General features: G+C 44.8%; 1 long non-coding RNA gene across 1 annotated transcript in view; it reads right to left on the bottom strand.

Annotated features, from left to right (window-relative positions):
* Window positions 1-4307: 4307 nt before the first annotated feature.
* LOC115072521 overlaps window positions 4308-26528 on the bottom strand; it is a 94519-nt gene continuing 72298 nt past the window's right edge. Inside the window, exon 3 of the long non-coding RNA XR_003851571.1 lies at window positions 4308-4943. This is a non-coding gene — a long non-coding RNA (uncharacterized LOC115072521). The remainder of the gene's footprint in view (window positions 4944-26528) is intronic.

The following is a 26528-nucleotide window of genomic DNA, read 5'->3' as shown; positions in this document are numbered from 1 at the left end:
TTGTCAGGAAGAAAGGGTTGATCTACTGGAATGGAAACATAGATGCATTTGTAAGGGAGATGCTAATGTCACATGGCTTCTTTCCACATAGGTGAGTGGAAATCCCATTTTCTTTGTCTTCAAAGCCATAAGCCTTCTGTTTGTGGCTTTCTTCTAAGTACTTAGTGTCACTGAAATGGGATGCTGATAAGCTGTATCTCTTCTGCACTCAAAATATTTTTTTCTAATAGGGCAGCTGCAGTTAGGGTAAGAGAGTGTCATTTATCTTTTCCACACATCAGTTCATAGCTCCACAGATCTCTTTTCCAAGTCCTGGATCCAACTACAGACCTGCACTAAACATATGTTCGTGGATATTTCAGATGCTTACATGCCCTACACTAAATTCATAACTTACACCCCCAGACCACTTGCTTCTAGCCCTAGAGATGAAGACAAATTGAGAAATAAACAAATAAATGGCAGATAGAAACCAGTTATCATTGTTGTGCCCTCTGGGGAGTCCAGGCTGTCAGAGTCCTTGTAAAGGTCCTCCCTTCACCTGGCAGAAAGGACATGGACAATCTTGTACGTTTGGTGCATAACCCAGAAGTAAAACTAACCAGTCTGCTGTTCACATTTTACGGGCCAAATTAGTGGCTGTGCCAAATTCCCAGAAGCCATGTGCCCAGAGCGGGGAATGGAGGGGGATCTCGGTGACGGCCACAGTGCCTTCCAAGGTTGGCAACAGTCAGTCTCGCTCTGCTTTGGTAAACTTTGCCTTCATATCCCTGTCTACCGCCCTCCTCTCTGTTCCCACTCTCAGATGAAGCCTGTGAGATGAGGCTGCTGGGTTGTAAGGGAGCCATCGCAGGGTCTCAGCCTGGAGTTCCCTTCCTTGAGTTCTCCCCATAGGCTGAGGAGAATTTGCTTATTATGATTTACTTATTTTTCATGGGAGTTAGGACTTCCCTGTTTCCCTGGGCTGTATTCTCATCTATCTTTAATCAAGTTATTCCTCCAAATTTTAGTCCTTGGCATTTAAAGGAAAAATTTTAGTGTTCAGAAAGCTGCTTTCTTCCTTAAGGAGATCTAACTTTCAAGACCATGGCTTTAAATGTGAAGTCTAATTTGAAAACAAACCTGAGTAATATTCCTTTTGTTCTAGGCAAGAACTGAACTTTCCCTGAAGAAAATGTTATTGTAATGTGTGAGAGGGTATAGGACAAAATTTAGAAAGGACTGAGAAGACATCTGATAGCAATTTTTAAAAATGTTATGTTCACTGCACCTGTTTCTCCCTCAAGATTTTATGAGATCAGAGGCCACAGGGTCTGGCTCATCATTGCCGAGCAAAAATAATGTAAGAATAAACAGAGGCTAGAACGATTAGCATGGTGGGGCATTGAGAACACCACTTACAGGAGTAGATTAGTAACTCAGAATAAAATAAGGATGAAATTATGAACCTTCACAATATAATCTAGGCTCTAAAGCTGGTCTCAAGCATAAATGACTGAGGATGTGTCTCTGCCAGCAGAGAGTGACTGTGGTGGAGAGATATCAGGTGCAGATAATCTGTGGGACATGGAGAATTTCTGAGAGTGTTCTGCCTCCAACAGTGGGGGTGTGTGCCAGGTTCCTTGAGAGGGAGACAGTGGAAGCAAGCACAACTTCTGGGGGTGTACACCAGGGAGAAGCCAGGGTGGGGTGGGGTACTGTCCTGTGGACCTGCTGCAGGGCGGGGTGGGGTACTTGGCTGGTGGACCAGATGCAGGCTGGGAGCACCGTGGGTGGAGAGTGGTAGTGACTTCACAGTAGCCAGCATGCCTCCAGCACTGTTGAGGTCAAGGACTGCTCTTAGAGATTTGGGATCACAATCCACTAGGGACTGTGGAGGAAATTCAGAGGGGACTGGAATTCCCCTGCAGTGAGTGGGGCCAGGGGTCATCAAGATTAATGTACATACTCTGAATTGTCCCCAGGACTGGGGGACTTCAGCAAGCCAAGGTCACAGGCAGAGGTTAACTGCTCCATCCTACCAAATTTCTCTCTCCCTGGATGACCCAGAGAAACAAGACCACTTCTGTGGGAGGGAAACACTACAAAAAGCTCCATCCTACCAAATTTCTCTCTCCCTGGATGACCCAGAGAAACAAGACCGCTTCTGTGGGAGGGAAACACTACAAAAACTGTCTGTAGGGATTGCCCTAAGAAATAGGCCTCTGTGTTCGCTGGGATCTGGAGAGAATGTCCTTGAATTCATCTCTTACCAGCCACAAGAAGGTAGACCAAAGAGAATCGCGGCATGGATCTGGCTGTGCTAAAACCCCATGAGCAAATTTTAGCTTTCAGTTGATAACTGTGTGATACTGATTTCATATCAAATCCAAAATATTAATTTCTCTGCTGTGATTGGGTGCAAACTACAGGATTTGATATTTGAAGTTTCTTTTCATTTAAATTGTCATGGGGCTTAATTTAAAGGAAGTCCCAGCTGGTTCTAACCATAGGGCGAAACCTCTTTTTTTGGTTCTCAGAAGCCCGTCTAGCCATATTTCACATTTGTCTATGAAAAAGTAAACCCCAGTTGAATGAATTTTCTCCTTATGGAGCTATGCATGACTTTGCTTTTAAAAGCCATGCTATAGAAGGTGATTGAACTCAGTAACTGTAATCTGTCATTTTCTCCACTTTTCTAGACTAATGAAGAAGAAATGGAAATGTTTGACGGTGGTCTTGGAGTAAGAACTTTTGAAGTGTGGCTTGAGCTCACTGACCACCTCACAGGCCAGTCTACAGTTCATTTAGAGCATAGTTCTTAGAAATAACCGCAAAAACATGGATGCCCAGTGAATCTTGTAGGTTCTGGGTGTAAGTCTGACATGGTCTTAGTTGATCTGTTGCTGTGATAAAAACACTGACCAAAAGCAACTTGGGGAAGAAAAGGGTTGATTGGCGACACGTCCAGATCCTAATCCCGCCCTGAAGGACGTCAGAAGGAAGTCAGAAACTCAAGGCAGGACCTGGGCCAGCATCATGGAGGATTGCTGCTGGTTCACTCGCTGGCCAGCTCCTTGGTTCATGTTTGGTAACCCTTTGGTTTTACAACCCAGGGCCACCTGCCTGAGGAATGGCTCTGCCCCAGTGGGCTGGGCCTCCTCCATCAATTTGTAATCCCTCCCAGACCTGCCCACGGTCCAGTCAGACCTAGGAACTTCCTCCGGTGAGGTGTCCCTTTCAGATGACTCTACGCTGTCAAGTTGACAATGCTATGAAGGTACACCTGACAGTTTTTGCTGTTTACTTTCTGCTGTTGGATTAGCCCAGAACATCTTTCTCAAGCAAGCAAACAAAACATAAAACATCAACCAAAACCAAAACCAAACAAACACAAATTTCATTGTTTATTTTAGTTCAAATTTAACCCCTATATCCTGTATCTTATTTGGCAACCCTAATTTGGAGGAAATGGTTGCTTGCCATGACACTAAAAGCACCATTAGTAATTTTTTTTAGCCTGCATTAAGCTGTCAATCTATTCACGCAAGTGTAAAACAAATTAAATAGCCTAGGAAAAGATTGTAATAATCCACCCTGGATTTTTTTTTCTCTATCTACATTTTTCTTTGCATAATACTGACATCTGTGTTACTTGGGATAGAGGATTTGTTGTGAATTACTTTAGGATGGAGTATCTCAGGATTTTGTCAATGGAATCATTTCACTAGAAATCCCCAGTGCACATCCCTGCCTTGGGGGCTTGGGTGTGCCCAGTGAAAGGAAGGGGCCAGAACTTAATTCATAAGTTGGCTCCCATTTATACCCGGATGTTTTAAAGATGGAAATAACTATTTTCATCAGTGGGATTGTTAAAACTATGGGGGTGTTCAGAGATGGACTAAATACAGTTTGCACTATGAGATAAAAGTGAGTCCTCAGGAGCCAGGGTGCAGTGGTATGATTTAAATGACAGGTTTGGATGCCACATTGACCAAGTGGACTTTTGATGATAAATCTTCAATACCAGCCAGACTAGATTTAGGATTACTATGGAAACATACCTCGGGGGCATATCTATGTGGGTGTTTGCAGAAAGGTTTACCTAAAGAGGGAGGGGCCACTCTTGAGTGTGAGGTGGACCATCCTCAGGTCCTGAAAGTGATCCAAACAGCAGCATTTATCTCCCTCTGCTTCCTGGCCACAGATGTAGCGTGAGCAGCCACCTCAGGCTCCTGTGGCCACCCTTTCTCACCACAGTGGACTGTACCCCTCAGTCTAAACCAAAATAAACATTTCTTCCCTTTGGTTGCCTTTTGTTAGATATTTTGTCACAATGACAAGAAAAGTAGCTAATAGAGTCATTTAGAAAAAAAATTAAAAAATCCCATATCTAGCAGTTTTTCAACAGAAGTCAATCTAAAATTTTATGCAAAATCTTCTATTAGTTGCTAGGATGGCAGAGTCAGTATGTTTGATGTTGTGTCCGAGCAAGCACTGGGCTAGCAAAGAAAACACAAAAACCACACGCATGGGCTGGATGCAGTCTGTGAGTGTTGGCTCTCCCAAGTGCAGACTGGAGATAACTCTGCCTCCCAGAATGCAGGAGCGGCAGCCAGCGACCTAGCGACCTAGCACAGCACCACCTGCCTGAGGTCCATCGCAGGCTCCCCATGCTCAGCTGGCCCGTGAAGCCTCCTTTCGTCTCGCTTTGCTTTCTTGGTTGGCCTTCTGGCCCACCAAGCTCAGCTTTGCTCTCTGGTCCTTTCCCTTGATCAGTTCAGGTTGTGGATCTTGTCTGAGCCTCACCTGACGTGGCCCTTACTTAGGGCTTTTATTTTATTGAAGGCGTTTCTATCAGTGGCTGATGTGTGTGCATCATTCTGTGTTTCAGGCGTCCCACACCGTACCCACTGTTGAGTGTCATGGACATCAGCGTTTCTCTCTGTAGTACATGGTAAAATCTGAAAGACAGTCAACAATAGTCCTTTGGCCTTTTCAGTTATAACCATCATCATGCTTTCAAGTACAGAGTATTTGTTAATAAATCAACAAATGGCCAGGGATAGCCCATGCCCAGGGGTAAAGGAAGGTGAATTTCACGCTAGTCTCTCCTTGAACAGCCTTGAAGCTGGTGTAGCTTTAAGCATTTATATCAGGAGTAATTATTCTGCCTATGTTTATAATATGTAGAGATACAAATGTGACCTCAATGTACATAGACACGCACCATTTTTAAATTTTCAAAGACATTTATTGATTACTTTGGATGAATACGTGGAAATTTGAAATTGCTGAATTATTTCACTTTGGATGAGAGCTTTGTGGCCAGCTTACTTAATCTCCTCCACATTCCTGTCACACAAAATAGTTTTTAATCTTCTCAACTCACAACTGTCTAAGTCCTTGCTCATGCGAGTTGCTCCACGAGCCAATTCTAAGCACCACTTTCTTCCTTTAAAGTTCAACTCCCACCCATCACGCAATAATCGGTCTGGATGAGTGTGCACAAGCCATATGAGTGTGTGAGGGGCAGGGGCAGAGCTTAAGAGCTTGAGGTGGAGTTACCTGTGTGATGAAATGTGGTGAGTATTAAGCTAAAACAAAGTCCAGTTGAGGATCCACATTCTCCAGACAGCTTTGCATTGTAATTACCATGTAGGCGACCATATCCAACTATAGTTTGGTTATTGATGACGACACTGTGCCTTGTTTGCTTTCGTTCCTAGAGGCTGGACAGTGCCAGTGCATGTCTGTTGAGTAGTTATCTTTGAACACAACAACGAATAGATATGTGGATGTAAGAATGAGTAAATATAGATTAAAAAAAAAATGACTGAACTTTCGTCCAGTTCTTCATTAACCTCACAGCTACTTTCTCCAAAGATAGGAAGGAGATGAGTTTTTTCCAGTTTCACATGAGGAGGCTTTCTGCCACCCACACATGTCTATTTCTGGTCTCCCTGAGAGGAATGGGTACAGTGAGGGGCACATCCCATGACGGCCTCTTAGAGCCTCTGCTCCCCTCCCCTCCCTCAGGATGTCATCAGCTTCTTGGCTGTCACTCAAGGTTGTGTTTCCCTCCTTTCTTGTGATACTATAATGGAATTTGTAGTTTGAATTATTTATTACTGGCTTAGCAATAGGAAAAAAAAAAACAAAAACGCTTCTCTCTGATGCCACATCTCAAGAAAACCCAGAGCTTGGCCTGTAGATAAAAACCAAAAGAGGGATGACTCTAGATCACGGTCCCTTGTCTGCCATTAAGAAAAAAAAAAAAAAAAAAAAAACACTTCTCTCTGATGCCACATCTCAAGACAAGAAAACCCAGAGCTTGGCCCGTAGATAAAAACCGGAAGAGGGATGACTGTAGATCACGGTCCCTTGTCTGCCACGTGTAGCAGGAACTAGCTGTGGTTTAATCCTGAGGGCAAGAGGAACATTTATCAGGGACAGTGTAGTACGGAGCCTCACCATAACACACATCACCAGTGCCTGGCAGTCATTTGGTCATGAAGCTCAGAAAATGTGAGCTCATCAGATAAGAGATTTAGGATGATGGTGGTGAAGGTACTCAGATGTGTCCACCCATCCATTAGTGGCATAAAATACGCCCATTTCTGAGGATTGGGGGATGCCTACACCAAGCTTCGTGGAGAAGTCATGTTGAAACCATGTTCAATGACCTGGAAGCTAAATTGTCAAATCAAAGGAAAGAGAAATGATAGGCACAGGAACAGCAAAACCATCAGATCGTATGCGATTTTCTGAGGGTCAATGATTTCATGTTTGCTGAGGCCCATGGAGCATACAGACCCTAACACTTATAACCATAATAGGGTCTTAGGAAAATCAGTGTCTAGCTGGCAAACCCCTTTTCTTGAAAGTATGAGTAAGGAAGAGTCGAGACACGCCTAGATCTTGCCCAGAACAACAAAAGCCTTACTATTACGGTAATAGAAACAGGATGCGGCCCATAGTGATCATGTGATTTCAGAGAGAAAAGGCGTCATTTGCAACTTGAAGGTGACCGGCTGGAAGGCTGGAGGAGTTGGGGCACAGCCAGAGCTTTTATCTAGTGCAAGAAGAGAAGGTCCCCAAAGGAAGGTCCTCACGTTTGTGTGACTATTCCTGGCAAATTTATGGAGCACTCACTCTGGGGGGAGGCCTGGGATAGTGACTTGAGAATGTGTGGAAGGCAGCTGGTTCCGTCATCAGGGTCAGAGGCTCTCAATGACTTCTTCTGGGACTGATGGCTGTAACTCAAACCACGGATGCCAGCACACAGTAAGGCAGTTTACTAGAGTGATGTTTATGTATCTTTAGAAAGGAATGGATATTAGAAAGTGTTAGGCTTGCTGTGGACAGCTGTCCTCTGGACACGATAAAACCATTTTCCTGCTATACTGTTGTAGCTCTGATGACCCATAGAGGCCCACGTTCTCCCAAGGATACGTGCGTGGCTAACAGTTGTCGAGCTCAGCAGAGCCTTTTCCTTGGTGGTATGGCTGCCTGTAAGGTCCGTGGTCCTTCAAGTAACCCCAGATAATGTCATTGGTTCACCAAGCTAGCCATGGGTGGAGTCATCTCTTTGGTCTGTCATCGGTGCCCTGTGTGGGGGTAACAGACATTGTTCTTGTGACTCCAGGAAAAGTCAAGGCGACAAGACTTCACCTTTCAAATTGTGTAAGACGGCCTCATACAGCCTCATGGTAGGTACGGTGGTTTATGAGACCCAAGTGAGTGGTGAAGAAATTCAAAATGTTTTTGATGTAACTAATATCCTCTGTCAGAGCTCTGTGTCTGTATTTGTGCATTTACTTATTTAAGGAGCATTTATCAAGGGCCACCACATCCAGCTCTGCTTAAGGCCTGAGTAGCACACATCTTCCTAAACTGCAGCGGAGCCTGCTGTACAGGTGGAAGAGCTTTCTGTGTGTTTCTCTACAGGGATTTTGTTTGGTTTAGTTTAGAAAATTAAATTTCATAGCCTGTGTTAGTTACATGTCTGTTGTTGGGACCCCAAACCGGCAGAAACCATGCAGGACTCACCTTGGCTCACTCTTTCAGAGAAGCCATGGTGGAGGGGCCGTCACCACAGCAGCAGCAATGTGAGGCGTGCAGGGTCAGCCTCCACTGTAAACCTAGATGAGCATTTTCTAGTTCTTGCCCCTGGTGGCCCAGGTCTTCTGTGTGCGTTCCATTTACATTTAGAGTGACTTCTTTACGACTTAATACCCTCTTCAATGTGCTTCACGAGTGCCACATTTTGGGAGACAGACTAGTCCTCCCGCTCAAGAAGCAATGCATATTTAAACATCCTCCTTAGCCTCACAGTGGGGTTGCGTCCTCATAACCCCATGTCACAACCTGAAATGTGGTGAGCTGAAATGCACTCAGTACACATGACCTACTGAGCACAGTACTGAATGAGTATTGTCCTGAATGTCCTTAGCTATGGGGAAAAAAATCAAAATTTAAAATCCAAAGTACATGTTCTACTGATTACATATCACTTTTAGGCCTTTATAAAGTTAAGGAATGTAAGTCAGCCACTGTAATTCAGGCATGATTGTTTATTTTTTGCCTCATGTTTAAGAACGTCTCATGTGTGCTAGCTCTTTGTTCCCAATTCAGGATCTATTCCCTAATCCATCTATCTGACTATTAAATGAGACAAATTTGAAAATGAAATTATTTTAAAAAAGCAGTTTTTATAGTTAGCTGTCCTGGGACACTAATTCATAATTTAATATAACAGTAAAGACATTGAGTGACTGCACTGTCTCTGGTGGGACGCTTGCCTTGGACGTCTGTTTCATTATGAGCTTGGATACCTTGTTCTGGGAGGGAAGCCGGGTAACAGGACTAAAGGACTCTAGTTCCAGCTGTTAAATCACACATGTTATCTGGTTGCTGGGCACATGGTGACCTGCAGTTATGAAAAGGTTGGTGCTCAGGGAGCCGCGCTGAAGGTGGTGGAGGGACTGTGCACAGCCTTCCCCGTCAGCACACCGATTCTGATGAAATGATTTCGATGCCGGGTTCAGGTTTACACCAGTTAATGGTTCTCAAAATCAAAAAGATATTCTCCCTCTCTCCCCCTCTCCCTCCCTCTCTCTCCCTCCCTCTCTCTCCTCTCTGCCCTGTTACACAGGAGAATCAAGGCGGCAGGTGCTGACATGGAGTCAAGGCCTCTGTATATCTTGGCCCTTTCGTTTTTGTATTTTCCTTATAGTAACAGGCCGGCTGCTAACACCAACCTACAGAGAGTTCGGTCTGCATTCCGAGGGAAGAGGCTAGGTGGGACCCCTGCCCACAAGGACCAACTGGGTGTTCAAACACAAAACCAAACATGCAGAGCCTAGCTGCTTTCCTAAAGGTAGACTTTCTACAAAAGACAGGGTGCTTGTTTTCTTTGTTAGAATGGCTCACAGAAACTTCCAGATGCAGAGGAGATGGAATTCAGCATTCTTGTGAGGATGCAGACAAGGAAAAGCTGCGGGTGCTAGGCGTAAAGACCACCTTCCACACTCTTCACAACCCCGGCAGAGCATTTAAGAGCCTGTTCCTAAAAATAGTTTCAACTTTGTCATCCGAAGTCAGGGTGCTGAGTTCCAACACTAGGCCTGGCACATTCTACCTGCGTGTGTATTTGGGTAGTGACTTAATCTTGCAATACTTCAATTTCCTCGCTTATAAATGGGACTGTTAGTATTCTCTCTCCCAGAGATTTACAGTCCTGACCATATCAGTTGGTATGAGTCAGCACTTTGAACAGTGCCCGCCATATGGCAAGAATTTTACAAAGATTTTACCCAATTTTGTTATTTCTACCAACACCCCCAAAGTGGGGACAGCCCAAAATGAAAGAACAGCGTTTAGTCAAACTGTGACATTGGGAAGATCCTTCCCTCGCTCTTGGCACTTCCGTTCTCCCAGCCCGAGTCCTCAGGCTTCACCACCAGAAGAAACTCAGTACAGTGATGGTCCATCCACAAGCTCGCCGCACGTGTGCGCATTGAACCAGACAGGCCGCAAGAAGCATTTATGGAGAAGAGTCGTAGGTAAGACAGTCATGGCACCATTGTGCTGCTGCTTGTAATCCAGTGGGAACGTGAGAGCAAAAGAAAATTAGTGAACTGGCTGGTATGTGCAAAAATGAACTGAGGTGCTCTGAGGAAACCTGGTTTGAAAAAATCATACCTGTGCTAAAACAAAAGAGGACCTAGGACTTGATCAAGCAGAAGTGGGTTGTTGGGACAGAGGAATAGTGTTCCAGAACAGCGAGGATGTGTGTTACAGACAGTTCTTTCTTTTCTTTTTTTTTAATTTTTGAAATAGGGTCTCACTATGTAGCCCCAGTTGGCCTGGAACTGGTATGTAGACCAGACTGGCCTCAAACTAAGAGAGCTCTCCTGCCTCTGCCTCCCAAGTGCCGAGACTAAAGGTGTGTGCCACCATGCCTGGCTTGCCTCTGTTACTACCCTGTCGGAGTACAGCCCATACCCTCTGCTGCTACTAGTTCGTGGACAGTTATTCGATGAAACAGTCAGCCTGGGTCATATGAAGCCTCAAGCTTCCTTTATCCAGTTTTCCTAAAGTAAAAAGACATTGATGAAATAATCTATTGAAGTGTTAAGGAGTTCCCGGTTCTGATGGACTTTGCTTTCAGGCCAACTGTGTTTGAACAAGACATTGCTTGCTTTGTAAAGCAAGACTTCTGCACATGCTGTCTGCGGCTCTTTCAGTTGACTTCCTGGGGGGAAGGTATGGGGCTGAGATTACTCTAGGTCCAATAAAAAGCACGTTGCCTGGAGGTAAAGTTGTGATCGCATTGGCACAGCCAGTGACCTGGAGCGCTCTAGTGATTCAGTATCACTAGAAACCAGCATTTATTATTCACTGACACAATTAAATATTTATAGTACTTCCTCTGTGTGAGAATCCAAACCTTGAAATACTGCTTGGAAAATGAGAAAGCAAACAGACTCAGTGCTCAGGGCTTGCCAACTCTGAATCCGGAGGCAGGATTTTCACCTCATCGTTGCGGCCCCATCCCACTCCCATGTGGCCCTGTGCTGTAGGCTCATTCCTTCTCTCAACTATTTCCTTCTGAGGGAGAAGGACATGTCTTAAGCCGTGTAATGTCATATAAGGTCAGTAACCACAAGGTGTACAAGCCACATTTCTGAGGATCCAGGAGGGGACTCTTCAGGGCTGTTGCAGACAGTCTCTTGGAAATGAACTCTTTAAGTTAGCAACTCTCTCAGAAGCATGTGTCACATCACACGTGAAATATCTTAGACTGGATTAGTGGAAGTCTCACTGGTGCCACGTCACAATAGCTTTGAGAGCTTCAGTCTTTAGACAGGTTTCTTCTTCTGTGACGTTTACAGCTAGGCTTTTGCAGCTCTCTCTGTCCCCTCCAGCCGTGGGTGCTGTTCTCATTTGTTATTTCTGATCTGCTCTCATTGTGAGCCGTTCCTAGTGTATTGTCTGTATGTTTATGTGGAGCTTGACACAGCTGAACAGAGTTGAGACTGAATGCTAGACTGTATCACCACTTGGCGTTGCTTAGAGGCTATAGAAAAAGATTTCAATATCTTACCTTCAGAAATACAGACATTAGGTCTGGGGAGACAACCTCATCAGCAAAATCCTTGCCTTTTGAGCTTAAGGACCTGAGTTAGATCCCCAAAACCCATGTGAAGAAAGCCAGCTGTGTTGATGTGTACTTGTAATCTTAGCACTGGGGAGAGGCAGGCAGATCCCTGGGGTTCACTGTCCAGTCAGCCTGGCCTACTTGGTAAGTTACAGGCCAATGAGAGACCTTGTCTCAAAATACAAGGTGGATGGCGCTGAGGAGTTACACCCAAAGTGGTTCTTTGATCTGCACACACACACACACACACACAAATATGTAAGTATTCCCTTCAGATTAAGACATTAGTTCTTATGAAAGATGTGGTTCTGTCTGATGCTGAGATGCAGATCACACAGATCAGCCAGTATAAAATACAGCTGTTCCGCAAACACACCACCTGCAGTTGTTCCCAGGGTGGTTGGCGTTGCCTCTTCACCATTTGGCTATTTCAATGCAAATCAGCTTCCTGAGAGCTCTGTAATTGGAGATGCAGAGTCCAGGGTGTATGGGGATGTGAACCAGTATTCAAGGATTAAACCTCATTCTGCCCAAGGAGGCCAGCTGCATACAGTGGAAAATCATTTCTCCAAGGTATGGAAATCTTCAGGCCCTCCCATGATTAACATGCATCTCACAGACTGGTTGATAGAAATAGGTCTGATTTAAAAAGCAAATAGAGCTGGCAAGAGAGAAAGACTGCCGGGGCTTTTAACCCTTAGTGCCTAAGAGCTATAAGCAAACCTGAGCTTTGGAATGCCAAATGGTGACAGTCAAACTTTTTGAAAAATGTTATTTTTATTCTAGGTGTATTTATACGTTGCCTGCATACATGCTATGTTAGTGCACCCGTGTCATGCAATGGCCACAGAAGTCAGAAGAGGGTGTTGAATTCCTCTGGAACTGGAGTTATGGATAGTTGTCACCTGCCATGTGGGTGCTGGGAACTGAACCTGGGTCCTCTGCAAGAGCAGCCTATGCTCTTAACTGCTGAGCCATGGTCCCAGCCCCAAGAATCAAACTTTTTATGAGAGCTGAATACGAAAATTCAAAGTGAGGAGGACACTACTCAATCGCAGCCCAGTGATGGCATTTAAAAGTGTTATTGTATGTTACCATACTTCAGATTTGTCGTAGGTCCTAGAGAAGACACAACTGTTCTTCCCTTCTCACCATTATCCACATGACAGGAAGGTTTATTTGATGCTATTTGTTTAGTCAAGGAAATTTTATTGAATTCTGGCCTGACCAGGATTATCTGAGGCATCACACATAAGAGTGCTGTCTTTGCCTACATGTGTCCAGCCCATGGTATAAGAGCAAAACCCTAATAGAAAATGAGGTACAGATTATAACAAATATGAGCTCGGGCATTGTCAGTGATAGGTGAAAAACCAGGATGGGTAAAATCAAGTCTCTGAACCCTAACAGTCAGCATGTAAAGAAGCAGAGAAAAGTTTCTGAACTCATCCCAGGAGGAGCCTTGGGAAGGTTTGATCTTAGGAAGTTCTCCATGGAGGGGGCCATGCTTCTGAAAATGGAAAGAAATAAGTTATTTGAGAAAAATAGGCTGTCCTCCATAGATGAGCTCTCATCTACTGTGAACTCCTTATGATAGTCATTAGCTCAACATTAATAAGCAGATATTAAAATATGGCATGAAATACCAAGTGTGGTTGGGCATCCTGGTAATCCCAGTACTCAAGAGGCAGAGGCAGGAGGAGCACCTGAAGTCTGAGGCCAGACTGGTCTTCACAGTGTGTTTCAGGGAGGGCTGTAGTGTGAGGCTGTGTGTGTGTGTTTCTATATCATAAAACAGTAATGTATCAGGACAGAGTGCTGGTTCAAAATAGGAATATAATCAGAATTCAGAAGAGATAGACCAGAAATAATTCAGAATTCAGAAGAATTAGGAGTTTAATATAAGATAAATGAAGTATTATTAGATAGTTATGCTAGAAAATTGATGTGTGAGGGGTTGTTTTCTCACTATAATATATGCTGAGGCCAATTCTATATGAATTGAAGAATCTGATGTAAAAGTTAAATTTTAAAGTAGATGAATTTTAACTTCATGTATTTGACTTGATAAAAATATATGTATCAAATTATACTATTGAAAGCAAATGGTAAGTCAAATGTATCAGCCACTTTTCTCTGTGTCTGAGTACCTGGCCTGAGGGAGGAAGGGGTTTGGGGGCTCACAGCTTGGGGCACAGCCTGTTACGGTGGGGAAGGCAGGAGTGTGAGGCAGACCTGAGTGCTGGCTCTGCTTTCCCAGGTATTCTGAGAACCCAGCTCATGGGTGGAGCGCCCCATATTCAGAGTCTGTAGACACACCTACAGGCCTGCCAGGAAAGTGAGTCTCAATCCAGTCAAATTCACAGCGAAGGTTAACCATCACACCAGGAAAGTTTTAGCGAATAAAGTTTGAGCTTATATATTCAAATATACAGTAAGTGTTGTGATACTGGTATCTATCGTTCTATATAGACTCTAGTACAATAAGAAAACATAAAACGATAACTTAGTGGACAAAAGCAATGAGAATAAATGTTTTGAAAACGAAGCACTTATGAGTGATGAATATATGGGAAATCACAGCGAGGAACACGGGGGGAGGGGCGGGGGGGCCACGGGGGGGGGGGGGGGGGGGGGGGGGGGCAACACATTGTAACTGCGGAAGACTGTCAGCCAAGAACGCTACATCCAACTGTCCTTCAAAATGAGGAAGAGATCAAGACTGTCTCAGAGAAAGGAGGCTGTGGGCAGCTGTTAACAGGGGAGCCCTTCGGCCGACATAAAATGTCAGTGACATCTTGAAGGCACCTAGAAATAAAAGCACTTGTCGGTGATAATGTGGCAGTTAAATGTAACTGCAGTGACTCTGGAACTGAGCTCACTGGGAAGAGTTGTACGGCACTTGTCACGCCGAGGGACGGGGGAACGGGGGACACCTGACCCAAGATTCGGTACACTGCTGCAGTCAAGTTTCGATGAATCCAAACTGCATTAATATGCTAATTGCAGTTCCCAGAGCAACCACTGGGAAAGCATTTCAAACAAATGCAGTTAGAGAAACCTGGGACTTAAAATGGACTGTAGGAAAGATGGTGGATGACGGAAGGAGCAACACAGATGAGAGACAGCGAAGTGTCCGCAGCCTCGCTTGTCAGTACTTAGGTAGATGAAGGGGAATTCAATGTCCGCTCAAAAGCAGACATTGGCAGAATGGACTAAACACTGTGCTCTACCATCTCCTGCCCAGAAGAAACACAATCAGATTCGGAGGAGGCGTAGAGCTAGCAACCTTGTGACAGCCATGGAAATGCACTGAAGTAACAGCAACATAAACTCTGAAGTTTTTTATAGGGTGGAATATTTTTATCACCAAGAATGGGAAAAGAGATGTAGCTGTGCAATCTTGCGATCAGAACAACAGTAATGGGGACAAGAGAATAAATAAAACTCAACAGTGATTCATGAGTTCTTTTCACAGCTGGAGCTAGCTTGAAGGAATTTTTCTTTAAAAGATAAAGAGCCCCAAACTGGAATGGCCTCATCATTTCTGCAGATCTCATGCCTGTGTGTGTGAAACACTTGTAGCAGGCACTGATACAGACATAAAGAACAGGTTATAAACCTGTGATCAATGGTTTCAAAACCCCTTCAACCTTAGTTCATACTTAGAAACCTACTTATTACAGTTAGACACAAAGATGCCAACTCCTGGTTTCAAGTATTACGAACAAGTACAAGAAAAAGAATTTAATTAAGGTAGATCTAGATCCTTCCTCTCAGATTGATGTGGTGGACAAATATAGCTTACATATGTTGTAGTTAACTTAATTGTCTGCATCTTGGTACTGTTAGCCTCCTGTCACTGGGTTTAATTACATTGCATTATGATGGTAATTAAACAGAGCCAAACATCATTGCATCATTAATTGATTTTATAGGGCCTGGAACCTTTTGCTAAGAGTTTTTGTATTTAATACAAGCTCTCACTACTGTGAATAGCTTTCTTAGAAATTTTTTCCAGTCACTGAGTTGTCAGGTCCACAATGGCCAGTTGCCTGGAATTTGAGCTTTGGGTGGGCAAAGGCCTGTGTTCCCTGGGGTACATCCTTGAGATGGCCACACTTTACATCAGTCTTGTTCTGTGTGCCCCAATGGAAGCTGGAAAGCACCACCCACGAATTCATTTCCATTGAGATGCCTGTGTGAGACTAACTTAATAAGCAGCTGCCATTCACAAGCATCTAAATATGTCTTGCATTGAACCTTGATTCTGCTGGTGGTGGGGTTACAGTGGAAATACAGAGACTGCGAGGTGCTGTGGGCTGTAGCTGGGACCCCTGCCCAGCTCCGGGCAGTCGGGCGGTGTGCACACCTTCTGGCAAGGCACCTTGAAGCTGTGCCCGTTTCCTGCGTGGATGGTGTCTTACCCTCTATATCTCTGGTTATACTTGCAAGCCATGCTTCTTCCAAACCTTGCTGCTTCTTTAGAAAATGCAGAAGCAACATGTTAGATGCGCTACCTCATTGGTGCCATTGAAATCTCACAGCATCTTGTACGTCAGCTCTTCAATGGTTAATGATTGTCCACTCGACAGGATCTAGAATTGTCTAGGAGATAAACATTCTGAACATGTCTGTGAGAGACTTTCTAGATTCTGTTAATTGAGAGCAAAGACCCTAAATGTGGGCAGCACCACCCCAGGGGCACAAGGTGGGGTGGGCACAAGCACTGTCTCTGTTTCCTGACTGTGGAGAAACGTCTCCAACTCTGGCTGCCGCCTTCCAGCCAGGATAGACTGTACCCCAAACTGCAACCAACATAAACCCTTCCTAAGTAAGGAACCCTTCCTACGTGTAGGTTTCCACAGCAACAAGGAAAGCAGCTAATATGACCCCATGATCACAATTTTAGAGATAAGAGTACTGAAATCCAAGTAGATAAAATATTTTGCTCTTGAGAAGCTGGCTAGGAAATTATAAATCTAGTATTTAAATCCAATTCTCCCTGACTCCAGAGTTATGAACTGTATTTCCCTATTGTTGCTGATGCTCAGAGGTTATTTGTTGATCATTCTGCCTGGTACATCAACATCGAGGTCATTTGTTACGTAGAGATAGGGATGTGGTGCCTAGCACATAGATCTCACGTGGACCCAATACCCTCCTACACCACAATATGGAAACGGAGAAAGTTAGCTCTTGGTCTTGGTACTGAGTATTTAAGAGCTTCCCCAGGTAGAAGGAGCCAGGAAACACCTTTCAGGATTCACAGAATTACGAGACGTCATCCATCCGTGGTAGCCAGGTGACTGCCGTGCTTGTTTCTTGTGTGATTCACTAAAATTTAGTGCGTGGTCACAGAAATGTCAGCCTCAGCTTTGCTGAAGAGATTTGATGTCAAGCTTAAGTCAGGACATTAGAAGACATCTCATTTCATCTTCCGTCCTCTGGCCAGGCTTTGCCATGAATCCACTCACACAGTTAAAAGTCTCTACTGTATCTTATGGAAGGGCGTGGACTTTTCCTTAAACTCTTATTCTGAAGTACTTTTATATTTACAAGAAAATTGCAAATATAGTGCAGGTTTCTTATAAAGCCTTCACCCACTGTCCTATTATATTAGAATATAATATAACTATGGTGCATTTATGAAACCTAAGATTTGTATCAGTGTAGTATATCACCTGACTCCAGACAGTTCAGATTTCAGGAGCTTCTCTATTGACTTCCTTCCTCTCTTCAGAATCCAGTTCAGAATTTCACACTTAGGCATCCTCTCCATCCAGAAGAGACAGTTTTCAGAGTTGAGAGGCAGTCATTGAAAAGATGTGCAAGCCTCAGACAGGATTTCTATAGAGGAAGCGGAAACCTGGGGAAGAGATGTGGAGGGTCTGAGCCAAAGTGGAGTCGCTATTGAGCTGCCACAGCCAACAACAGCCCACGGAGCCAAGTGATGGCAAGTTCTCATGCGTGATCGCTACATAGAAATTGTTCCAGACCCACAGGGGCCAACGCCACCTTGTAGAAAAGGCACATCTGCAAGGACGGTTGCCCAGCAGCTGTCTCTCCAGCCTCACACCAACACCTCCATGATATAGAACTGTAGTTTTCAAAACCATGGAATCATCTCATTTGTCTTTAGAAACTTCTGCATCAATCCACTTGAATACGTAGTTTACCATGACATACATAGTCCACTGCAGTCTTCTGTATTTCCAAACAGTTACCACCATCATGATTGCAGTTTGAGTTGGCATGCTGGATCAGCTTCTGGAAATTCTAATGACAGAAGGGAACACCTGTGTCTCTCAAGGAAGGGACAGAATGGGAACTTTCCTATGTCCTTCTCTGAAGGGTGAGGTGGAACAGCTGAGCATCTTCCATTGTGGAGGGTATCAGCTCCTGCTCTGGCCCCCTTGCACACCTCCCTGTGGGCTGTAGCTCTGGGAACCTGGCCTCTTCAGCTCTGCTAGGGGGCAGAGCACTCCGGCTGCTCCCCTGGAAGCAGGTGTGGGAGTCATAGGTACTACAGAACAGAACAACCTTCTCTTAGGATAAAATCGCCAGTATGCAGAAACCACAATTCTATGTCTGTTCTGTTTGTCGTACTAGTTCAAACACTGGGGGTCTAATGAGCTGGCTGCACAGCATGACCTCTGCCCAGGCTGGCAGCTACCCTGTGGTTTGCTTCTTAGCACAGGGTTTTGCAAATTGTCTGAAGAGATGTGTTAGCAGGACTTTTCATCTCTATGGATGAATACCCGAGAGAAGCAATCAAAGGAGGAAAGATTTTCCTCTCAGAGCTTTCAATCCAAGTTTAGATGGATCTATTGTTTGGGGCCCCAGGTGAGAGGAAAGTATCATCTTAGGGGGAACATGGGGGGGTGAGGCTGCTAATCTTATGGCACCCAGGAAGAATGGGGGAGGGAAAGGGAGAGAGAGAGAGAATGGAGTCTATATTTTCTGAACACACTCAACTAAGGCCCACCTCCCAATGACAACATCACATTATGAATCGAACTTTTGTAACTGGGTATAATGGCACATGCCTGTAATCCTAGCACATGGGAGGCAGGAGGATCTTGACTATATAGTGTGACTCTCAAAAACAAAGGAAAAGGGTGAATGGAGAAGCCTTTCTATAAAAGAAAGTTTGCTACTCTGCATTAACTGTATAATCGAAATCTGAATATCATCTAGTGATCATGCGAGTGTTCAAGTGAGATACAGGCCACGTGCCTAGTCATGCAGCCCTCACATGTATTTATGTACACACAGTTTTTTCCACATAACCATACTTTGGTTGGTGCACCACAGTATATGATGGGAGCTCCGTAGACTAGTGCTGTAGACGCCTTAGTTTGTGTAAGCGCCTGGTACAATGTTTGTGCAATGGCAAATCCAATGTCCCATTTCTTACCAAGTATCCAGATCTTTAAATTGCATATGATTACCTATGTAAATTTATTCTTATGCATATGTACACATGTAAATATGCGTAGGTGAGTATAAAAACCCACGTGCATATTTATATGTCTACATAGCCCTTTATATGTACATAAATTTATGCCTAATCTTTATGTCATGTATTAATCAGAATAGATTATGATGTGCTAACAAACTCAAGATTTCAGTCACTGAACTTAATGAAACCTTATTTCGTGTTCAAATTGTGTATCTATTTTGGGGTAACATGGGCTCAATTCCACAGTGTCACCCAGAAACCCAGGCTAACATGGCTCCTGAATGTGACAGCTGCAGGATGGGGACCCTGAACCCACAGCACAGGTGAAGAGAGCCTGGATAACCCAGTGTGAGAGGCCTGCAAGTCTCCCTCATGGGCTTTCCTTTAGTTTATTGGCTGTAACTGCTATAGTGCTTGATCGTCACATTTTCTAGGTGTAGAGAAGAGCAGAACTAGATATTGGCTTAAAATGTAGCTATATGTAAAATGCCTATCACATGGAAAAACAACCCACTTGAAAAACAAAACCAATACACTCTCCTCTATAATAAGGAAGTCAGCACCTGAACAGCCCTGCGCTGCGGAGACTTAACCTGAAGTTCCGCTGTTTGATCACGTAGAGACGTAAGGCACTTGGTAGAAGTCCGCGCTCTAAGCAGCCCGCATGCAACCTCAGGGCCAGGCACGTGTGACCAAAAACCAGCCATCAAGCAGGAGCGTGGTTAGTAAGATGAGGCGGCGGATGCAACTGCTCTGTCCCATAGGTTTGAGCCATTATAAGTTGCTGGTGTGTGTGTGTGTGCAGCTTGAACCCCTCAGGCTCTGAGCTACACTCGAGCTGATTTTCTGAGGGTGGACACTTCTCTCCTGGGCTTTACTTCTTATTCCATTTCTCTGCCTTGTGATGACTTTTCACCATTTCAGCCCATTCCAGATCCTCGGTTTCCAGGGCAGAGACTGTGGGATGTTCCCTTGTTGATTTATACTGTCCAGAGTTCAGCATCAACAGTTGGAAGGTCGGGGCTGTTTGTTCTCCTTTTTCTTGAATAAACAAAACTTAGCCTTAGCTCAGTAATTTTTAAATTCATAAATAACTCACAGATTCAGAATAAACCCGGATCCATGAAACTTCAACCAGGATTTACTTAAAATTATGTGAGTATATTTAAAGGTTACACAGAACTCAGAACAATCTGTACAGCTCGTCCTCAAGGCTGGGTTGGGTGGAGACAACCCTGGGCTCATGGGAGGGAATTCTTGCTCCTCTTCCAGTCCAGCTGTTGATTACCTTCCTAACGTTGGACAAGAGCTGTGGGTTAGAGAGCTGGTTCTAATGGGCATGATGAGTTGGTTAGACTGGCATAGGGTAAATAACAGCCTCAGCTCTAGGTTCTCACTGTGCAACTAGAGCCAGCATCTGAGGAGCTAACCGGGAACCTGACCCTCACCTTCCCTTGCCTCTCCAGTGGGTTGAGCTTAATTTCTGGGCCAATGTTTGGTGTCTGAAGTCACCGGGGCAGGTCCGGGGTTGCCCCCTTCAGCACTAACCCCTACCCTTAGCTAATTGCAAGAGGAGAGCAGACCAGGGAGAGAGGCCAAGGCCTCATTTACAACCTATTGACACAGAGGAAAACTTGACCAGGATCCATAATATTCTAAGTGGCATCATAAAAAGGGTATTATAACTGACACAATACAAACAGGGGCAGTGGCAGAATTGAATAAGAATCCATCCATAGATTTAGAGGCAAAGGGAAACACCTGGCCAGCTGCACCATCTGTCTGTCACACCCTCGTTACCTGACGCATCAGTGAACCTAAAAAGACAGATATGTTTTAGTGATAAAAATGGTTTCTTCTTTTTTTTTATTGGGCCAGAGGGATGGCTCAGTGGGTAGAGGCACTTCACGTAGGCCTAATGACCCGAGTTTGATTCTGGGATCCCACAAGGTGGCAGGAGAAAACCAACTCCTGAGAGCTGTTCTCTGACTGCCCCCCCGACCCCACACCATGAAATACATAAAAATTTTAAACCAGGTATAGTAGCTTGCACCCTTAATTTTAAACCAGGTATAGTAGCTTGCACCCTTAATCCCAGCACTTGAGAGTTGCAGACCAGCCTGCTCTGCATAGCAAGTTTCAGGCCAGCTCGTGCTGCATAGTGTGACCCTGTCTCAACCCAGCCAATAAAAAAAAAAAATAAACAAGTAAATATGAAGATGTCTTTTATTTTAGAATATTTGCCAGTGTCACCTACTTATGGGTTGAGAGTACATGATTTGACTTTTCTGAACCCACTCACATGCTCTGTAAAGTTACTGGGGTTGGACTAGCTGTCTTCAGAAGCTCCTTGTAGCGCTAACCACTGAGCAGGGTTCTTACTCTGATGCAGATATCATCGGAGCCTGGAGCGGCAGCCCCTCTGCTTTTCATCCCTCGTTCTCCTGCGGGTGCCCTGAACGGGAGATGATCTGGCTCCTACATGCTTTAGCCGCGTACCCGTGGGCCCATGACGTTGCATTTTGATTCATTTTCCCTGATTCTGCATGCTAGTGTGTACTTTTCCAGCTGAGTACCTTCCAAACATCTTTCTTGGTCCTGGACTGTGGACTTCATCATAGACTCTAGTTGGCGACTTTGTCCTGACACCTGGACACTGTGACTCTATGACATGTGGGCTGTGAACACTTAATTCCCTGTCTTCACACTGTGTCAGAAAATTGTTGCATAAAGTTTTCATGTCCAGATAAGCAAATAACTTGGTTCATGACAATGTAGCCCACACATAGTTCCAGTGCCTGGGGAGGGTATCATTCAAAACTGCATCTTGTGAAATTTCTACCCATGTTAAGGTCTGGAGAAAAATCAAAGGCATGCTTAGTTTATCGATGCATTGTTATTAGGAGATACCAACATCGCAGAGAGCCTGGGCTTGTTTAGGTCTGTGTGAGATTTTACAATTTCTGTGCTCAGGCGTGTATAGTTACAGAATTGGATTAATATGTTTAAAGTATCCATTGTAGAGAGGACTTGGGGGGAGGGTTGTTTAACTACGGGAAGTGGAAGGAAAGGAATGTGAGATGAGTTCTATTTGCACCCAGGGCTCTTGACAGACATTTAATATGATGACCACAAGTCTATCTGGGTGTTTAGAACACTTATTCCTGTTTACTTGATGTCACATAGTTCACATTCCTTCCAGCAACTGAGCTGTGGAGCCATTCTTCGGTTTGGATTTGAAGTTGTAGAAAGTCTCTTGAGTACTAGCAGTGTCTGTGGTCTCCTGAGGCAGCTCCCCAGTTAACACTGGGCAGAACAGAAAAGGCCAGATCTCAGAAGTGCTTACACGTGGTGTCTCTTGGCCTGGATGGGTATGGAGGACTGTCCATGTGATTAAATGGCAATGTCCTGCTGAGCTGAGCTGAGCCCAAAGTTACATAGGCAGCTGGCAAGGGCAGGGCTCTGTGGATGACCTGCAACTGAATTCCACTTTAAAACTCTCTTACTACGAAATTAATGAACATTATTTTAGGTTCAGTTTAAATATCAGCCTTCACATCTAACGACCTAGTGAGCATAACCACTCAGGGTTGCCGTGAAACGTCACCACAAGGCCTTGATCTCTGCATGCATGATGTCACCCAAACTAGAAAAAGACTCAAGCCAGAGTATTTTGCTGTCAGGTCAGAATGAAGAGAGGGATGATGAGGGATTTTCCTGAGCCTGAGTGATTCCCAGGCCTCTTGGGAAGTGCTGACATCTGAATCCACGTCATTATCCATTCTGTCTGGGCTCTGGGGTTGTGCAGATGAAATAATCATGTTCCTTCAAGGCACCATTCATTCCTTGGTAAGATCTGGTCTGACTGGGTCTGGAATCCCCATGCCCAGACATTTATTAAAAAATCTTTGTTGAAGGCCTGCGAGATGGTTCAGCAAGTGAAGGCCCTTGCAGCCTAGCCTGACGACCTAGGTTCAGTTCCTGGAACGCACACGGTAGAAGAACTGACAAGCTGTCCTCTGACCTTTGTGTGCATGTGTGCTGCCCCCCACTAAATAAACAAAATGAAAAGTAAAATACCTACGGTGCCCTGACAACCTACCAGGAAACAGGTGTGTGCGAGGCAGTGAACGAGAGGCGGAAGCTGAGAGCAGACGCGACAGAAGCAGAAGTTGCAATGTGAGGCGCTCGGCAGGGACGGGGCCCTGGGTTGGATCCCCGGCACCTATGTAAGTAAATAAGTACATAAATGAATGAAAAACTGAACAGAGCTGGAGAGACGGCTCAGTGGTAAAGACCACTGACCGCTCCTGCAGAAGACCCAGGTTTTGATTCCCAGCACCCATATGCCGGCTAACAACTGTCTATAATTCCAGTTCCAGGGGATCTGACACCCTCTCCTGACCTCCATGGGCATTGCCCAACATGGGTGTACTTACACACATGCAGGCAGTACACTCATACATAAAATAAAAGAAAAAAAAATTGAGAACGGAAGAGAAGCGAGCATGGTGGGGGCTCAGCAGCACAGCACAGTGTGGGTGGTGAGGGTGAGCACACAGCCACCCAGGAGAGCCAGAGCCAGGAGATGCTTCACCAGTGGAATACTACTCAGGCACAGGAAGAATGAAATCCTGTCATTCTGAGTGGCAATTGGGACTGGAGATCCTTTTGTTAACTGAATCAAGCCAGGCACAGAGTCAAGTGCTTCCTGGTCTCACTCAGGTGGAACCTAAAAAGGCTGACCACACACAACTCGAGTACAGTGGTGGTCAGTACAGACTAGGGGAGGGACGCAGGGTTCAGGTGGGTCTTGATAGAACATGTGAATTGTAGGTTGGCCATGAGCCTCATTAGGGAAGCCATATAACCACAAATGCCTTGAAGTGGCCAACTGGCCCTAAATTGGCAGGCTGGCCTTGCTCAAGCCTTATCAACTGGTCTCTGCCAGGACTGAAGGAGACTGTGAAGCCAGCCAAGGCCCTAGATTACCCGCCTTCCCTGCCTGAGAAAATAATCTTGGGAGGAGGACCTTCAATCACCCAAGGACAGCAGGCCCTGGCATCGAGTTAATTCCTGCAGCTGTGATTTGTAAAATCCTTATGTAAACTCAAATCCCAGCCTTGGTTGCAGACACCTGATTCCTGCAGCCTCTGTCCTTTGCTGTGTTACCTGAATGAAGAGACATTCCTTGCCTGTTGCAGGTCTGGCTCTGGCTCTTATTTCTAAACTCTAAACTCCTTCATTTTTCTGCCCTCCTAAATCTAACAGGTCTATAGGTAGCAAGGGAGGGTTTCTGTGTTACTGCATAGGAAGCAACTGCAGATAAAAGTCATGTACTGCAAACTCCACAAATGATGGATGTGTGAGGAGGTAGCTAACCTGATTTAAGTTTTACATTACTTCCATTACAAAGAAACTTAATTTATGCAAAAGCCCTGATTCTGACTCTCGACCTGTAGATGAATTTATGCATTAACATCAATTTTGTGCATAGAATGACGCAAAAACCAAATACAGTCTAGAAAATTTTCTGTTTTCAACTCTATGTATCCACTGATCTCAGTAAGCCAACATTATCACCTTAGCTGAGCCCTTTGGCAGGAACATCAAATTCTCATATTAATATTGAAAAGCAGTAATTCATTTTTGTTTTTGCTATTACCCATCAGCAACAATCATAACAAGCACTCTGTTAAGTGGACTCACCAGACTAGGTGTCTGTCTGATAGAGAGGTTTTCTACAAAGCTGGGTCATGTCTACTCTAGGATCTGCTTGCATAAATACCAGTGCTACAGTAGTGAGGGTTGCTATGGTGGTCATGAGGATGAGGGGTGGATAGAGAGACAGAGATGCAAATTGTGCAAAATGGAAAGCCCCCAGTAGGGTGCTGTCTGGTTCTCAGGCTGAACTCTGAGATGTAGGAAGGAAAAAGAGTTGTTAAGGCAGAACTAGAGGTAGGAGAGAGAGAGAGAGAGAGAGAGAGAGAGAGAGAGAGAGAGCAAAATAAAAGAGATGGATGGAAGTAGAGGTAGAAATATGGTGGACAGAAGACACAGAACGGAGGTGGAGATGGTGGAGAGCCTTCTGCGTGAACAACCAGTGTTCTTAACTGCTGAGCCATCTCTCCAGCCCCTGAAGTAGAGAATTTAACCACTGGAAGAAAACAGGCTGTATGCGCCCCAGCCAAACCCCTCCAAGAACTGCTGCTCACGAAAATATTTCACACTAATGAGCACAATGATTTCTTTCTTTCTCTTTTCTTTTCTCTCTTTTTTTAGCCAGTGTTTTCAGATGTGGGTCAAGATCCAGTAGTGAGTTGTGAAATCACTTTGGTGAATAGCAGCACACTTAAAAAAAAAAACAAAACCTAAGAATAGAATAAAGTAGAATTGAAACTATCAAAGCACCCTGCACCCAGAACAAATGAAAGTTGTTTGGGGAAAACATGAAGCATGGATGGAAGAGAAGAGGCATTTTGGCAACAGTAACAACCTGGGTAGAGGTAAGAAACAGGAAAGGAGCAGTGTGGGATCACCGGTTAGGGCTAAGAAGTTAGTGTGTTCTTCAGCTGGTGGAGGACACACGTTCTTGCTCAGGGAGGCATCGTGGTCTGAGGTCTGGGTGCTGAGGAGGTCCATCTGCACAGGAATCAGGAAGCAGTTGCAGCAGCCATCCAGACCTCATGAACAAAAATTTCTTCCTCCTGTGGGACTTTGTGCACACTGCCTGGATGGCTCTCTAGCCATGAACTTCCTGATTTTTTTCCCTCGGATGAACATCTTGACCTCCGAGACCCCCAATCTCTGCATCACACTTACAGCCAGATAACAAGCCTTTACTCAACGTCTGTGTCATACAGAAAGGAATGTGTCCTGTTCTTGGGAATATCTTCACCATTCAGCCTGGTACAGTGCGATGATGAACCACCTTTGGTTGCGTAAATAAAAAGCTAGTGACAGTTACCACAGAAACAAAACTTAAATGCAAGGGGCATTGGAAAGGGAAGTCAGTGAGAGTCAGGGACCCACTGAAGAAAGAAAAAGCAAATAGTTCTTTGTTCCTCCTTTAAGCACGTTGGTCCATATAGGCTCGTGTCAGACGTGTTGAATGCTGGGAAACGGAGATGACCAAGACATGGTTCCCTCACATGATACTGATGGCTGGACTGGAGCCAGTTCTTACACAGAACATTACCCGCGAGTCAAAGCTCTTTATAATACATCAACCTGATAAGTGTGTGAAGCCAGCAGAGGCTACTGTCATCGCTATTTTACTAACAAGAAGGTATGGAGAGGACAGCATGCTGCTCCACTTCACACAGTAAGTGGTGAGCTGGGTCTTAGTCTCATCCTTAGTGCGCTGCGCTACATTTGCAGCCTGAGCCCCAGGTGCTCGCAGGTAAGTAGACAGACAAA

The sequence above is a fragment of the Nannospalax galili genome, unplaced genomic scaffold (assembly GCF_000622305.1).
Source record: "Nannospalax galili isolate Female #2095 unplaced genomic scaffold, S.galili_v1.0 scaffold442, whole genome shotgun sequence".
NCBI classification, from domain to species: Eukaryota; Metazoa; Chordata; class Mammalia; order Rodentia; family Spalacidae; genus Nannospalax; species Nannospalax galili.
The sequence above is the reverse complement of the archived record's forward strand: the minus strand, read 5'-3'. Positions and strand labels throughout refer to the sequence as shown.